Source organism: Chanos chanos, chromosome 5 (assembly GCF_902362185.1).
Source record: "Chanos chanos chromosome 5, fChaCha1.1, whole genome shotgun sequence".
NCBI lineage: Eukaryota > Metazoa > Chordata > Actinopteri > Gonorynchiformes > Chanidae > Chanos > Chanos chanos.
This window is the reverse complement of record NC_044499.1, coordinates 30969389-30988098: the sequence shown is the minus strand read 5'-3', so window position 1 is coordinate 30988098 and position 18710 is coordinate 30969389. Positions and strand designations below refer to the sequence as shown.

At 40.1% G+C, this 18710-nt stretch overlaps 1 non-coding gene across 1 annotated transcript; it reads left to right on the top strand.

Moving 5' to 3' along the window:
- Positions 1-7536: 7536 nt before the first annotated feature.
- Positions 7537-7610, top strand: trnan-guu (transfer RNA asparagine (anticodon GUU)). Its single transcript has one exon. It is a non-coding gene; the product is annotated as a tRNA-Asn (tRNA).
- Positions 7611-18710: the final 11100 nt, after the last annotated feature.

The following is an 18710-nucleotide window of genomic DNA, read 5'->3' as shown; positions in this document are numbered from 1 at the left end:
TTCCTGATCACATTACATACTGCATGCAGCTGCAGGCTATTCGACTACAAACAATTCCTCGGACGCTGATACACACAGTTGCTTTTTGCCAAACTTTAAAAGCAAAATTCTCAGGATAATTAAAACATTTCTTCCCCCCAAAAGTCTGAAATGTACCAAACTTTTTTTTCCTATAAAGCCTGCAGCTTCAGATGCTATTTTTAGAATATTCAAGAAAACCATATTTTGCCTCAGTGTTTCCAATTTGCATTACACACACTATGACCCGCTTTGAGTTTTTATTGTGCTCTTGTTGTAAGCCTCACATCCTCTTCATGAAGGAAAACTTGATTATTCTTTAAGTTTCTAAAGTGCCTTGCATCTTCTTGCAAGGGAAGTGATCTGAAGAGAGCCTCTCTCTCTCTATAAATCTCTCAACCAGCTAATTAGCCACCTCTGGCCATCCTGTGGGGGTAGATGCTTGAGCAGTTACCCCAGAGGACTGACTCCGTACTTGTGCCTCTCTCAAAAGGATTTGATAAATGAGCTCACCAGGCTTGTCACCGGTGCGGATGCAAACGCGGTGTTTTTACAGAGGTTCCCGTCTCTGCTTGCTTCTTGCGTGTGCTTGATGCTAGCTGAGGTTATATATAAGCTTCAAATATAGATGCCACAGACAGCCAGCTTTGACCCAGCTGGACCAGTACAATGAAACTCTAAGGCAAAGGTCATTCAGAGATGCAGTGTGTGTGTGTATCTATGTGTGTCTGTGTGTATGTGTGTGTGTGTGCGTGTGTGTGTTTTCCCTTAGCAGTGCAGTGAGAGTCATCGATATTTGAGGTAATCTTTAAATCTCATCGGAGGCCTGGTGCTCCAAGCAGATTTTCATCAGGTCACATGGTTACGATATGCTGAGAGCAGAGGAAAACGTCTCCAATGCCCTCTCTCACTCTTTTGTCTCCTGAGGGATGAGAAATAGCCTCCACAACTTCATTGATATCCCCCACCCCCCCACCCCCACATAGGGACATCTAGCTGAAGTTAGTTTTTAAGAAACACACATTGTTTAGATTAAACCTAGCTGTGGACTAAATTTCACTTTCAATGGGTATTCTCGAAGATATTCTGAAATCCCTGGACAAGGCTTAATCTGTGTCTGGAAAACTCACAATGTTTACCGTTCTTGTCTTCTTACTTTTTCGCTCTCTTTTCCTCCTATATTCCATCAACAGTGTCTCACTCTTCTGTTTACTTGGAACATTGCCCCTTCCTTTTCCTTCTTTGTCTTTTACTCTTTTGCTAGTCAAGGCAGCTAAAATAAACATGAGGGCTAAAGCCGCCTTTTCTTAAAGTTTGCAATGACTGCTCAACTAAGCATGGGAAAAATATCTAAGTTATAGTTTATCAAGTCATCGTTATTCATATCTCTCTGTTTTGAAGAATGGAAATAGCAACCTACCATTTATTTTGCAACACAGTTGCTTAAACAAGTCTAAACTACTTGGAAACAGACACACCAAAAAAAAAATCCATGCAGACCAAAAAATATGCAGATCTACACGAAGCGTTGACATACTTTGCGCAGATGAACAAAAGGACTGACTGGAGCCACTTACGGCTCTTTACAGTCCAAACATGTTCTCTGTGTTGAGTCTCTCACCAATAAACTGTAATGACACTAATGGCTCATTAAGCATCAACGTGACCGTTAAAAATTTTTACTCCACAAAGTCTTACACAGTAATTAAGCAGAAAGGACATTAAGCATGTAAAGGGAGACCTAGTTTGTGTACTGATATGCATGGAAGTGATTGTTGGCCATGTTGATGATTTTGATGTTTTCAGCAGGCAAATCTGAATGTTGAAGACACTCTGAGACAATCTGTAACCATACCATCAGAACAGTGAGCGCTCACAAAAATTAGGAAATGTTTCGACAAGATAACTACAATTACATTGTGCCCGTGCTGTAATGACAACAACGTGTTCCTGATCTTAGAAACTATGTCTACAACTAAGACTGGATATAACAATTAACAAACCAACATAGTTTTTATTATTTTCCTATTGATTTTGAACAGTGTTGTGCAGGTCCTGGTCTGTGGCTGCGTACTCAGGTGCAGTTACTGAGGTTGTGACATTCAGTTCTTTTTGAATGACTTGTCTATGTCAGGGGTTCCCAACTGGGGTGTGCGAATCCTAGGGGTTCATGACGATACTACCGGAATTCACGAAATAGCAATTTCACATTTACTGAAAGGTTTGATTTTTAGTTAAATCTTAAGGGGGTTACTTGAGGAAAGCAATTTGGGTTGAAGGGGTGCAGCTGACAAAAAACTATTGACATCCCCTGTTCGAAGTGAATGAAGTGATGCAGTTCACCTCCATGCACTGATTTGCTCGCACAGTTTGTTAAATTTTCTCTCGCTTGTTGACAGTTCACGGCAGATACATCACTGCTAAGGCAATTTGTTTCTTCCTTTAGCGGGCTGACTCAAGCATGGGCGTATAGCCTTATAGGGGAGGGCAGTTTTTCCCAGTATACGCAAGCATACTAGTAAATGTAATGTAATGCAGGAGTACATGCCTTGTACATGTGACCCAACAAGGTCTTCACAATCATATACCAAAGCCTGGTATATGATTGTGAACCTCGTCAAATTCAAACAGGACTCTGGAGCAGGAGTCAATGTGCTGCCAGTTCTGTCAGTGCTGTACAAGAGCCCTGGGCCTGTACACCAGTAGCCTACTTACTCCATACTGCTGGAAAATAAACAAGCAATAAACTCAACCCTGAAGGAACTGTGACACTGATATGTAAAACTTCCAGTTCATAAAAACAAGCAGTGCATCAGTTCTTCATCTCCGACTCAGCCATCCATGTCAATCATGGGCCTGGAGGCCTGCAGAGAGCGATGGCTGGTGAGATGTGTAGAGATGTTGAATCTGTTTTCTCCAGAAACCAGTGAAGGACTTGTGGAGCAGCACCCAACAGTGTTCAGTGACTTAGATGCGTTCCTAAATGAACGCCACATTCTCACAGACCCTACTCCCATTCCAGTGATACATAGATACTGGAAGAAACCACTGTCAATTATGGATGGGCTGCAAACCACACTGCAAGATCAAGTTGACACTTAAGTAGTGTTGACACAATACCACAATTTTCATTTCAGTCACAATAAGTTACAAATTTTGGTACTTGATACTTTTCCTAAAACATGTCTCCCCAGGGAGAAACACTGTCAAATGCTATTATTGTGCTTTATTTCTAATCTGGACAATTTTTTCAGTCAAAACACACAAACATTTAGAACAAAAATTAAAGCAATGGCATTCAAGGTAAAATGACATTCTAATCTTAACAGCATAAGATTAGAATGTCATTGTGATGGCATTATCTAATCTGGAGCTATACAGTGTGTCAGGGGTGAAAAGGAGACACTAACCAGGTAACCATTTAGCCCTGGAAGGAGCACTTTTTATTTTACAAAACAGAGTTATATACACATATGTGCCAAAGGTGACGGGGCAATGGGAACAGTGGAAGGGGCTGCTCCATATGTGGGAAGCATCCAAGGCTTTGGAGTGGGTGCTGGCTCAGGGAATGAGGGCCCCACATGAATTGGACAGTCCACCTTGCTTACATCACATGAAGCCTCGCCCCGTTTTACACCTTGGCCCTGTCGTATATTTGGTACAGTAAGGCCATAAATTATGACGCTAACCTAGGAACGAAAGATGCCTAACCACCGCCACCAGCATGAACAGATACCTTACTTCTGCCAAACAACAGAAAGCAAAGGACTGTACGATACCCTCTGGCCAAGGTTTACTGTACGTTAGATCTGTGAATGTATTAGCTAGCTGTTTAAACTGATCAACCAGAACCTTTATGAAACTCAGTTTAGAAATAAGGACGTGATTGTTTCCGTACTTATTCTGCCGGTGGGAATGGATATACGGATTACTCTTGGACCATGTTTGATTTTTCAGAGGACGCTGACCACCTGCAGCTGATGACTGAAAAGGAAGCGGAGCATTGTTTTCACCGCCTGGACCTGCATACTGCTCTGTTCAACTGGGAAACAATGGGACACACGCATTGGCTCACCAGCAAAAGTGTTCTCAAGTAAGGTTGAACATCTGGGCAGACATTCACCTTTGCGTTTGTGCTGACCAACTATAACTTCATGCTTAATGGTCAGGAAACTCTGTCTGAACCATCAATTACTAGGGTGGTCCAACAGGCCAACTCATTGTTCATTGTTGAATTGTATTCATAAGCTTGTGTGCGGTTCTCTCTGCACTGTACTGACCGCGCTGTACATACCACATCACTGTAATCTCAGTTTGATACTGGAAAAGCACAGAGCATTTTTACTGAAAGTGATCATGCAGGAAATTCATATATCCCTCCTTAGTCTACAGCCCTTTGTCTCTCTCCCTTCTTTACCTCGCACCAAAATCTTATATCACTGCAAGCACACACCCTCTACACATCCACATGTGAAACACTACACCCTCTACCCATGTACGTCAACACAGCCAATGTATGTGCATGCTTTCTCACAAACCCTCTCTCACACACACATACTCACAACCATACGAGCCTTTATTATCACACACACGCATACTCACAACCATACAAGCCTTTATTATCACACACACATACTCACAACCATACGAGCCTTTATTATCACACATACTCACACCCATACGAGCCTTTATTATCACACACACATACTCACAACCATACGAGCCTTTATTATCACACACATACTCACAACCATACGAGCCTTTATTATCACACACACATACTCACAACCATACGAGCCTTTATTATCACACACATACTCACAACCATACGAGCCTTTATTATCACACACACGTACTCACCACCATACGAGCCTTTATTACCACACACACATACTCACAACCGTACGAGCCTTTATTACCACACACACATACACACCTCCTTCTTTAATCCACATTTATACATGTAGTCTTACCTAATTTTCAGATTGCGACTCAATGTCTAGATTCATTATTTATATTTCATTTATTACACTTGAATACTGCTGGCTCAATGGTTGATGCTTGACTTTATAATAAATTCTTTAGTTTTGATTAAACAGTTGTTGTCTTGTCATTGTTCAGACAATGACTTAAGCCATGCTCTGCAAATCAACTCAAGCAGTTTTTTTCACTGCTTTTATGACACTAGTTGTGATAAGGCTATAACTGATTATAACATAGTCATTTATAACCATTCTAACATGTAACATTACACTGAAATGAGTGCACCAGTGAGTGAGCCCAATAAATGGGTTGACAGCCCAGTGATGACAGAGTTAAAGAATGGATCTCTGAGGGTGTGCCCCCCCGGATGCTCAGGATCTCAACAAAGCCAGTCAACAACAACATTACGGCACTCTGATGAGTCACTCTTCACCATGCTGAGGCAAAATACACTACAAAGTCGATACAGTCAAATATATAGTACATGTAATCTCTCCTAAAGGAATGAAACCCAGTGTTGTATAAATTAGTCAACAGCCATACTTGAGTAAAAGTAAAGAGGCCTCTCTAGAGAATTACTCAAACTAAAGTTTAAGTTACCCAAGAGAAAACTACTTATGTTGAAATTTTAAAGTATCTGATATTGCATGTACAAAAGGTTTCTGGTTGTTTTACATGTTTTATATATGATAAAAAAATTACTTTTCTTTACAAACTGTAATGTAAAAAATCCAGTCTGCTAAACAAGACATTACTATTGTTATTGTAATAAAAACAGGCCATTAACAATAAAAATAAAATATGCTTTTGAAATATACGTGCGTAAGCAAACCCCATTTTGAAGCTAGCTATGTCTGCTCCTACCATTCTCTCTCATTTCCATCTTTTTTCTGCCTTACTAACCGTCCTCCCTCCCCCTCCTTCTCTCTCTCTCCTTTTTTAAGGTCTCATTCCATGTTTTCTGTATCTCTCTCTCCTCTTCCTTCTTTGCCCCTGCCCCCTCCCCTTCCCTCCTTTCGATCCTTCATTATTATGTCTGTCTGTCCTTAAGCTGAATATTTTTTTTGTTAATTTTAAGAGGTAACTGATTTAAAAAAAAATGAGAATCTAGCCTCACTCTTCTCACAGTGGAGACAGGTCCTGCAATATAGACTGCTGAGGCAGGCAGAGGGGCATGTAGCTTCACAGAGAGCTTACACACTGCTGGAGAGGTCTTCAGTAAGTCCATGTGATCTGTAAAACAGGCCAAGTGTGCATCCAGCTGTTTTAGAACCTTCTGGGACTTGAGATGATTTCACTGCTGAGAAAAAAAAGATGCCATCATGTAAGTGCAGTGCAGGTTCCTCTGTCTGTTCCATTATGCAGTCCATTTCTGAAACAAACAAAAGGAGAAAACATACCTAAAAGTCATACTGCAGTTACAATTTTATCGCATCCTAACACAAATCCAATATGATCTCCTTATAAAAATCTCTTAAACATTAAACATTATACACATTTTAACCAACAGTTACAGCCAAATCCCACATCAATATCAAACTACGCAACAGAACAGAGTTTTCATGTGACTGAGCCACGTAAGTCAGGACTGTGGTATTAATAAATGGTTCTAAAACCAGAATGGACACAAATAATAATAATAATAATAATAATAATAATAATAATAATAATAACAACAATAATTTGCTTTATATGTTAATTAATTACAAAATCTCTGATTATACTTTCATCTGATGTCCACCTTGCCTTGAATTTTGGGTTAACTATGGCTGCTGTAACCAACTCATCATCTTCAAACATTGGGTCAAAGCTTTCCCTCCATCCTAGATGTAGGGCATTCACCAGAGGCTTTCAGCATGCTTAGGTAAAACTTGATTTGTTTGAACCTTAAGGTCGGTTGGTTGTTGGTCAGAAGGAGCCTGCTAGAGTCCTAGCCTTTTGGATGTTAATGACCTCGGCCACTGGGCTCTTCCCAGCAGCATATTCACTGAGAGAGGTGAGCTCAGCTGGATTTAACCTGAGACAAAAACAAGCCAAAATTAAAAACCATTTCAGTCAACTGTTCAAAGACTCGATCAGTACTTGAGTACATCTGTTGTACAGAAATACATTACGCAGCAAAACTTACTGTTCCCCATGGACTAGATTGGCTAGTCAGACAAAACTGCACCCAGTTTAGACAAGAGCAAAACATGTAGACCTAGATGCAATGTGTTCTTTTGCATTTGGAAGTCTGTTCACGTCGCTTTGATGGCTGCCTCTCCCTTGTTTTTAGTTATCCTTGGGAGTCCTTCCACAGTTAAAAACAGGGAATTCCATCTTTTAGCAAACCAGAGGGAGCAGACATCTTTAATAGTTTTGGCTGACAGTGTAGATCTTGCAAATTTCTTCCAAAGTCCGCAGCACTTGCCAACTGTCGAGCAGTACACGTTTTTCCTCACCTTATTAGGTGTTACATTCAGGGTTTCAACCAAAGACACAAGATAGAGCTGGTGGCAAGCCACGTGCCAGTGCCTCAGAAGATAGCAACCTCAAGTCTCTGTGGCGCAATCGGCTAGCGCGTTCAGCTGTTAACCGAAAGGTTGGTGGTTCGAGCCCACCCAGGGACGTCGTCATGGATCCTTTAGCGCACACTTTGCCTCTCTTGGGAGTAACATATTATTAGTACTCTGGTGACCTTACATGAATAACTAGGAGTTCTAATAAATTCAATGAAATATGGGCAGAAGAACTTTGCCAAATACATCAGCTAAAATAATCATATAGAGAGCTGATCATAACCATTGTAACCATGAGGATACTAATTTTGTTTATGGGAGAGCATAATTTAGCTGAATAATTTATTGAATGAAGCACTGCACGCATTTGTGTATTTGTTGTTTTCTGTTGACTTAATATTTCAATAAGTAACAAAAGGTGTCTGAGGAAATATAACAGAGTAAAAGTGCTCATTTTCTTTTAAAAGTGTAATGAGGTAAAAGCTGGTGTGGTAATGGAGCCATGAACTTGTGGCAGCCCTGCATAGATTGAAAACAGCTTCCACACAAGTGCCTGTACTTAAATTCTATGAGAAAACCAAACCATTCACAATCCAGGTGATGCATCAAAAGATGGCCTTGGGGCCTGTTTGATGCAGAGTGGAAGTCCACTATTCTGTGGATCCAGAGCACTATCCAATGTAGACTGTGATTATGCTCAATCAGAGAAAAAGAGTTGCAGGCTGTTGTTTTTGCAACCTAAGTTTTGCCAGTACATCTATGGAAAGACTGTTGTAGTCCAATGTGACCATAAGGCTTTGGAAGCCATATTCTCCAGGTCTCTTTCCAAAGTGCCTGCATGACTTGAAAGGGTTCCGCTGTATCTGCAGTGCTATGACCTACAAATCAAGTACACATCCAGCAAGGACATGTTCATTATGGACATCCTGTCTTGTGCAGTAATGAAGGGTCAGCTCCACAAGCACAGGGTATATACTGTGTTTTCTGTATGAGCCATCCAAGCCACAGACTCTATGAGTGCAGACATGCTGCAAGGCCTGAAAGATGCTACCCTGTCCGAGGCTGGCCTGTGAGAAAACGACAGCTTGACAGTAAACTTCATAACCATTGGCTGATAAGACACACAATCAGCAACACAGAGATGGAGTGCTTGAGACAGTGACTGATACTATGCGCGATAACGATTCTGACACCTGATGCTGGAGAGATGCATGTGGCCCATCAAAGCATCCATTGTACCGATGCCCAAGCTAGGAAGTTGTATTGGCTAGGCATGACACATAGCCTTGAATAAATGACTGGAGCATACGAGGCATGTCAAAAGTTCCAGCCCAAGTACCAAAACGAACCATTGCTGTCATATGACGAAGCAGAGCTACTCTGGCTTAAAATAGGTGCTGACATCTTTGAGCTAGAAGGTCACTTGTACTCATTGCAAGGAGACTGCCTGTCAAAATTCCCAGAAGTGTTATACTTACCAGACAAAAAAATATGGCAGGACCTTTTTTTTATCAGGACTGTTGATTTCCCCCCCGAAGTCCTTTCAGTCGAATTTACAGTGCAGAGACGTGAGCATGTTCAGTGATGACGGATGTTTCAGTGATAGGCCTACTTCAGTGATCACTTGAATGTGTTGGATTCATCATTTGTCATGAATAAAATTGTAACCTTTGGTTTTTACTATTATAGGAAGAATGTTTATTTCTAGAAGTATATGCTGTATCCCTGTAAATAAACTCAAATGAAAACCAAAGTAACCGTAAACTTGCATGGAGGACTGCTCCTCTGGGAACTCTACCAGCCTTAATTACAGTTAGCTAGGTTAGATTTTTGCTGAAGTATTTTACATGTGTTGTATACCCTTTGGCAGACACTTTTTCAGGCATGTTTTGCAAACTGGATATTCATTGTCCTCTACAACCCCTTGGTCATTTTTAGATCCTAAATGCTCCCACACTGCCAGTGTAAGGTGCTTTTTTGTGAATGTAAAGCTGAAGTGTCGTATCAGGTCTTCTTTCTGTTACTAACATCCGCATGCGTTACTGGACAAGCCAGCTAGACAAACCGTACACAAACACGTGATTAACTTACAGGAGCTTTCACAGGACAATGTTGAAAGCAAGGCTGAATGAACACCACTGTTACATATTGTGCCTTCTAAAATTTGTATGATTTAGAAGTCATAAAATTTTTAAATCATGGTAAATTTTGAAACTGGTTAACCAACATTCCTAATCAAAAAGTGTAGTGCTGAACTGCACAGAACTGAAAAGCACCCTCAGAGAGCTTGTGTAGCACTGTAGGAATTCACAGATGGCTAGGACCACTCTAGATTCAGAGGAGCACTTTATTACTAGAACTCAGGAAAAACGGACCACAGACCAAGGAATAAGTTTGAACTGCTGGCTTATTTATATAAACAATTACTAGTAAACATACGCATGTAAAGTTGGTACTCAATCACACCTTTCACACACACACAGAGGAAATGTGCATTTAAAACCCTTAAAACCATCCAAAATAAAACCCAAATTACAGAAAAAAATAAGAATTTCTCTCTATTCTCTCTCACTTTGGTTTGATTTAAACCTATTTGAGTTCAAGAGATAATTTTAAACTCAGGTTCCTATAAATGTTATTTAGTTCCTCGTTTCTTGAGTTGACTCAGTTCTAAGTTCTCATTATCTTAGGCCTATTTAAGAGCTGAGTTCCACCTTCTGGTTAGTTCACTTAACCAGTACACAAGTTAAGAATGTACAGTAACACAACCCATTTGTATTTACCAATTCGGCACAGAATAACTGGAAAATACAATACAACTGAATGCAGAATCAGAATCAAGACAAAATTCCACAGAAATATATATGTGATCAATAAGCTCAAATTTCACAGTTCGGTGTGTAATCAGTCCTGTCGAGTCTAAATGAGTTCCACTATGTGTTGCAGCAAAACACTGAAGGTTTAGTTCTACCCTACTGCGACTCAGGTGTATGAATCAGTGTCCTTACACTTGGAGTGTAGGTTGGTCTTGCAGAAGCAGACGCCTATCCTATGCGATTTCTCCTGTGGGTGGCTCCCCATCTTGATTCCCCAGCTTCGGATGAGGAAACACCAAACGATACTCAAAACTAAAAAAACCTGGCCTGTTGTACAACAGTGCAACATACATACAAATATTTTAGTCCTATGTATTTCGTAACAAAAGGAGTACTTAAGGAGGACTAGCACCTAATTACAGGTTAAAATCTGAACTGCACCCTAAAATGACGTCGCCGTTCACTTAACTTTCCTAACAAGGCTAAACTTGACGGCGTCTGTTGCATGAAGCTTTACACACACACACACACACACACACACACACACACACACACACACACACACACACACACAACATAAAACTTATTAGCTTAGTTACTGGCAATTTCAGTTACACATTCAACACGGAAAACAAAGAAATAGCATACTAATTGACCCGTTGGAAAATAGTTTTAACTCACCAAATCCTTGTTCAAAACTCAAAGAAAAAACAGAATCCAGCAACACAGACAGAAGGTGAACACAAAATCCTCAAAAATGGGGAGACATAAAGTTTTACATTCCTCAAAACTTGCTTCTTTCCTCTTATTTTCCTTCTCTCCTCACTCGCCTCTAACGATCTACTGTTCGCTATTTGTTTCTTCAATTACACTGATTGGCTGTTACCGCTGCACTTCTTAAAGGAACAGTAGGCTTACACAAAGTAAGGTTTATTAACAGCAAAATTAACAGTGCAGCTACTACTGTAACCGCTAACGTCAATTAATTTAACTTAATTTAATTTAATGTTATTTAATTTGCTTACATTATATTTATTATTTGTTTAACCTTTATTTGTTTGAGTTTATATTAACCAAGGTTACACTTGCTGTACAGGGGTGTATGTTCTTGTCAGTGACTGGTCCAGGGTGTGAGCTCACACCCTGCAGCTCCGGGCCAAGGGCCACCTTTTGATTTTGGTAAGCTTACAAAAGGGCCTCAGTGGTTCTTGGGGAACAGCACTCTGGAGGAGCGACCCTCCTCTTTAGCTCCTCCACTGTTACAGCATATCTTTGTCAAGAATATTAGTGAAAAAAACTAATAGGTCACACTGTAAGAACACAGGGAGGTTTAACTTTGGTGCTGTTTGGATCAGCTCCAATCAATGACTTAAAAGCGACAGTATATTTGTATACTGAAAAAGTTTCTGACTGTAAGTGAAAAGGGACGCTCACATCTCACTTCAGTGCGGTCCAAGATAACATGCAGGGTTGGGCAGTAATCCCTGAACTTCAGAAGCATTTGTTTCCTGTACCATCTCTCTAGTGGCACATATTGGGCTAGAGCCCAGCACAAAATGGAATTAATTGGCCCAGGTGATTGTGACCCTGCTGATAGTGGCTATGCTAACATTAAACAGGTCATCAGTTATCTTTTCTTTAAGACCAGCTGCAACCCAGGGGAGGCACACAAACAGTTTGTCAATTAGCGTCAGTTGTCTCTGGGGGATAGGAGTTGGTTTGTCTTTAAGCAAACCCATTCTCTGAGCTTTTCTACAGTGGATGTGATTGGGTGCGGGAAGTTGAACAGAGTCCCAGAACACTCTAGAAACATGCTCTGGTGGGAACTGGATTTAGAAACAGAAGTCTTCATCTGTTGCATAGAATCTGTGTGTTGTCAGGGGTGATTGCATCATTCTCTGAACCTGAGCATCAAGATCACAAATCCCTCTCTGAGATGACAGCTTACATCTTTGAATCTTTGAGCCTCCAGCTCCCTTAGTTTCACAGTAACCATGTCAGTCAACCTAACAACTGAGATTTTTTAAAATTCTATCTACTCTCATAATAACTCTAATTTGTCTGAGACCAAGCTGAATAGGTCCCACCATATGTGAAGTTCTGTGAGCGTAAATGACAGCAATCCAATGCTGCTGGAGTAAAATCTGATATCCTGGCATTTCTCTCTGTGTCCCAATCCACACAGGCCTTCACCCTAGCAAACACAGACTTTGGTCATATGAATTCATTACACTGAAAGTGAGATGGTGTGGCTTCGTGCTTCAAACGCTTCACCGTTTTGCCAGATTATTGGTAACCCTTGGGCTGGAAATGCTTCCCACAAACATTCTGCCTCTTTTACACAAAATATTGATCCTCATTCCCTTCTTATGACACATATCCACTCCCTCCAGATATCGCGATTGTTTGGAAATGTACGGAAAGCTAAATATGGCATTTTTTCTTTGAACTAGAACAAAGAGGAATGCCAAAACTGCCATGACAGTTTGTTTTTGCTGACATTGTTGTTGAGTTTTCCCTACTTTGATGATTTTCTGTTGCTCAGAAGTGTGAAAAGGGTCTATTCATTTTGGTCACTTACCTCCAGAGGAATAGAAAGATTTTACAGAAAAGCAGCTTGAATTTAGGCAGGAGTTGCAGGAGAGATGCTATGATTGAATGACACTCAATCATGAGGGCAGGATTTGTCAGTGTGCTGCCTGGAATTCAATGTTTTTCACCTTTACAGTCTTAACAGTCCACAAAGACACATTGTGCATGAAGGTTTTAACAAGACTATTTCAGAAAGTATAAAAAAACCCTACAAATTTACATATTAAAAAAGAAAGAAAGAAAGAAAGACAGGGTAAGCCAAGACAGTAAATTACTCAAAAACTTTGTATGCTGATATGACTTTGATTATTTTAACTACTTTTTGCTCTCAGACAGATACATTTTGTCTATGTAGAGCAGAATGTTCCTCATAAACACTATCTAAGCCGCTTATCCTAATTAGGGTCGCGGGGGGTGCTGGAGCCTATCCCAGCGCTCATAGGGCAAAAGGCAGGGAAAGACCCTGGACAGGTCGCCAGTCCATTGCAGGGCAGACAAACACACTCACATTCATACCTAGGGGCAATTTTAGCGTCTCCAATTCACCTAACCTGCATGTCTTTGGACTGTGGGACGAAACTGGAGCTCCTGGAGGAAACCCATGCAGACCATGCAAACTCCACACAGAAAGGACCCTTGACCCTTGCGAGACCTTCTTGCTGTGAGGCGACAGCACTACCCACTGCGCCACCATGCTGCCCACAATGAAGTTCATTATTTGCTAATTTGCTAAACATCAAATTGACCTAAAATGAGATTCATAAAGAAAAAGGTTTTTTCTTTTGCATCCTCATAATCATGATAACCAAATATAATATGTGTGAAAGAGACAAAAGGCTTGTAAAATATTGTTCCCTACAAAGGTATTAATATCTTCACACAATTTAGGTATATAGCAGCAAGCCCACAATAATTGAGGAACAGTTTCAGAATGCAATTCGCAAAAAGAACACTTAACATCTTTATAACTTCCACACTTCTGCAAGAGGTGTCCAACAGGGTAAAATTCATGAATTAATTTAAAAGAAACCACTTTTACCTTATTAGTTAGGAAGAATTTTTGTGGTTGGACCCAAACTCTTTTTCCAGTTTATATTTTTAACTAAGTTTGTTTTGCAATATATTACAAGTCAACACCGAGGACTCAAAGCACCAAAAAGCAAAATGGTCAGGGTGCTTAGAGCTCATCTTGGGCAAACTGGAAGTGTCAGTGAACGAATCAGTTGATGAGAACGAATCTTTTAGTTGAATGGATTCAAAACATTTGGTTCTCTGAAAAGAATCAAGGTCACAAACTCTGGCAGTTACTCTTCTCTGAAGCTTTAAAAGCTCTGAAGCTGTTTAAGCCAGACCGTGCCACATTCCTTCTGTCTACTGTTTCTCTGATTGATGAAGTTTAGAGAAGTCGTTCTGACTGAGATGGTGTTATTTTGTTAAGATGAATGGACGACTGCCCCAATGTTACCATCACTGCAGATTTTAAACAAGTTTATCACTAGCCCAGGTTTCTCTTGGTGTTATATTTACATTGCATTTACGATTTACATTTTAGAGACTGACATTAATGACCTGAGAGAAAAGGGCCAGAGAGAGATGATTCAATGGCCACCATGATGAAAGACATATAATAAATAGAGGAATTTCACATCACTTTGACAGCAGTCAGATTGAAAGTAATTTTATTGTAAGGTGATTATAAACATGTGGAAGTATTCCAGATGTTATTAAGTATCCCGTGTTTCTATTCTATAGGTTATTTTTAATAGATTCTATAGACAGAGCATCACACATTCTCTCCCCTCTGAATACACGTGTAGGACATGAATAATAGTGGATATTTGTGAACGAAGAACACACATAGCAAGCCACATAAGTTTACATCATTGTTTTCTTATGCTGAAAGCTATAGAATCACAATCTCCCACTGAGAATGAGATGGCAAAATGTTAACGTTGCATGTTTGAATATCTAAGACTAGCTGGCTGATTTGACCTGGATAGCTCACAGGTACAGTATGTTAGCTGAGATGGGACTCTGTTCTGCTTACCCGTCACACCTTGACTCAGTCACTGTAAGCGTGCTTACGTAGTCAGCACTGCTGCGTTGGCTCCTGCTGCATCGATCTGCATTAAAAAAGTAAACTAAAACCATGACAACCTTTATTAGTAATTGTCACTGAACTTGTTGGTAGTGCTGGGACTGCACTGGTGATTATGTCATTAGAAACAGCATAGTAACAAATTAGACCTCACAATAGTGGTGAACTGCTATTTTTTTTCTTTGAGACATCTGTGGTAACGAAGTGAATGATTTGAAAACACAGATTTCTCAGAGGAGGCATTTTGTTAAAATCCTCATAGTGTAGGACATTTATGAGTGTGGGTGCATGTGCATACATGTGCATGTGTGTGTGTACCCATGTTGATGCCTGTCAGCTGCCTAATCCATAAGCGGACTCAGAAACAAAACAACATGGGTTTGAATGACTGCTGTCAGAGGCACAAAGAAGAACACCTACTACAGGCCAGAGAGTGGTTCACTGGTCGACCATAGGAACCTTGTAACTGAAGGAGAGACTTAAGACAGGGTCCAGAGGAAGTAAGCACTGCGCTGTGGGGTGAACCCTCCATTGATTGCAGTGCAGCTGAATGTTCTGTTGGCTTCTGTGTGAGGTTTCCCCACGTCATTATCATCTTCTGCTTCATCTCATTCTTTGAGGTTTCCTGGGGTTATATCAGCACTGCCGGTCTCATGAAATGCTAAAAGGCACAACATATCAATGTTACATTGAGACTTCACCAATAAAAACCTCTTTATTCTCACATGAGTTAAGAAATCTACAGAGAATCTTTCAGATATATTTGTCTGGCCTTGGCTTTTTCTTTTACTGTTGTGCAGTTGATTTCTCATGTGTGTTTGGTATGAGGCAACAGTTCTAAGCTGAATCATTTCTATAAGATATGTCTGCTCAAAGAGAGTCTTCACTCAGATAAATTCAGTTTTTGTGCTGTGATTATTAAAGGGGGCAGCAAGGTTAAATATGTGCGTGTGTGTGTGTGTGTGTGCGCGTGTGTGCGCGTGTGTGTTTTTGTATGAGTGTGTGCGTGTGTGTGTGCGTGTGTGTGTATGAGTGTGTGTGTGTCTGTGTGCGTGTGTGTGTGTGTGTGTGTGTGTGTGTCTGTGTGAGTGTGTGTATGTGTGTGAGTGTATCTCTGCCTACACTGCTGAATGAATGGGTTGATAAAAGAATCATAAGTTCTGCAGTCATATCTCTCCTCTCCTCACCTCCCACATGTTTCAGACTCAGTAACATCAACACACTCACTCAAAGTCCCATTCGTCATTATTGAGCAGATAAAGGAGACTGTATTTCATTTCCCTTTTAAAGTAGGAAAGCCTGGAAAAGAAAACAATGTTTTCTGACACCAAAAACATTGATAAGTTTCTCCATCACCCTAACCACTCTCATTAAAGTGGACTGTGTAGAGTGTGGATTCCGAAACATGAAAATGGTTTTGTTCTGCCTGCTCTAAATCTCAAAAACAGTACAGATATTCCCTTCTTTGGACAATTGTTTTGTCTTTATTGTTTTCTCTATTATTTTGTTAATTGCTCATGCATCTACCTCTCAAGTGCGTTGTATGCCGTCAAGCAAGTTCCTGCATGAATGGCCTTTTGTGTGGTTGTCATGGTGATATGGCTTCCAAAATGAACCAGATTAATTTCTCTTTCAAACTGAAACAGGTCTGTCATGAAAATGATTGCATATTTATGATGGGACCCCCCTCCAAAAACAAAATGAAAAGAAAAAACCCTGCTAATTAATTAATTAAATAATTTCTTAAACTAGGTCTTTAAGTAAATAATGCTTAGCTGTTTAAAATTCAGTTAGCCCACATCTGATTAATAGCTGAATAAACCCTATTATTATCTTGCACTGGATTTTTAGAGATATGTTATTAAAGTGTTTATCGAACAGATAGCAATTTTTCTCACTCAGTCTGTTAAGAGAATGCTAAAAGAAAAGGGATGGTTTTTTATTTGTGGCTTTTTGTTATGCAGAGATATTTACACTGCCTTGGAGCTTTTTCTTCTCTGATTTTTTTTTTTTTTTTTAGTGCTTTATTTTAGTGCTTTGCCAGACGTCTGTATAATGTGTTCTCGCATGTGTGACAGAAGTGTAAACTCATCAAACCAATTAAACTCATTATTATGAAAACATCACATTCTATATGTTCTTAACAACACACTTTCAATGCATTGAGAATATTAACTGTATTTTATTTAGTCCTTTAATTAATTAATGAAAAAAAGCTAAATTTACAAAGCAATAACAACGCCTGTTTGTAATACTATGCATGTACACAAACAATATGAAATTATCTCCTCGTTCTTACACATTCTAACACTCATTGTTCCGTATTACTGTAATTCTTTTCTCAGTGTCTCAATCTTCAATTTTATTGTCTATGTTTAGGGGAAGAACTAATAAAGTCTCTTTTCTGAGGTTGGCGAGAATGTGATTATAGCCTGCTGGAATGATACACACCTTTGTTTATCCAAAAGGTCAAATTTACTGCTTTTACAAAGACATAGGAGAAGTTACACATAATGATATAAAACATAATCACAGTTACAGTTGGTTACATCCAATGAAATGTGAGATACCAGTGAGCCTCAGAGTCCATCAGCCAATTAGACGACAGGGCTCACGATCATTAGTGATAGCCCATTGGCTTCTTTTAAGATATGCTTGAAGTGCTACCTCTTTATACTCTTCAAATATATTTACAGTATACGGTATGTTTAGCATACCTTGTTGGAATATGGTTTTAACATAAAAGAGATATTTCAAAACTACGCAGATTTCCTGAAAACATAGCTCAAACACAAATTTTCTCACCTAGCTGACCTTGAAAACGTTTAAAAAGCATATTCAAACCTCAATTAAGCAGGGGAAAGATATCACCGGTAAGCTGAAATCATGTTAAAGTATACTATTTTGTCACTGGGGAAGGTCTGCATCAGAGCACCTGGCATCCACATCCTGAAGTCATTCAGTAGATTGGATGACTGCTGCCCTCACAGGATTTCGCTAAGTCATCCAGAGAGAGAGAGAGAGAGAGAGAGAGAGAGAGAGAGAGAGAGAGAGAGAGAGGCAAGGAAGGAGAGAAAGAAGGAGACAAAGTGAGAGAGGAAGGAGAAAGAGGGAGTGATAGAAAGGGAAAGAGATAGAGGGAGAGACACAGATAGAGAGAGAGAGAGACATGGGGAGGGAGGGAGAGAGAGAGTGACAGATAGAGAAGGAGCGAGAGAGATGTAGGCTAGACGATACTCTTATACAGCATCAATTAAAGTCTCTTTTCCACCTCTCATCTCCAGAGTCTCACTTTTCTGTGAAAGGCGACACGCAGTGAGAGATTCCTCCCGGCGTAATGTCATTCTCCAGGGTCTGTCCCTCAGCGTTAATTTCACTGACATCGTTTAAACCGACAGCACTTTCACTCACTGACACGACACGAAATGACATGTTTACTCACTGAAATGGAGGCTGTGTGATAATAATACTGCATTCCTTAAGGATTACATCTCACAGACCCTTAAAGCTAAACCTGAGATTATATCAGACTACAATTTTACAGCCATGGACGCGTAGGAGGATGTGACCACACGGTATGGATTACGGCCACCCGCCCCTGAGTCTTCATACGCTCCAGTTTCTAATGTCTCCTTTAATCTCCTGAACATGTTGTATCGCTCATCACTGTAGATAAACCTTGGGTTTGATGGTCCCATAGGCTGT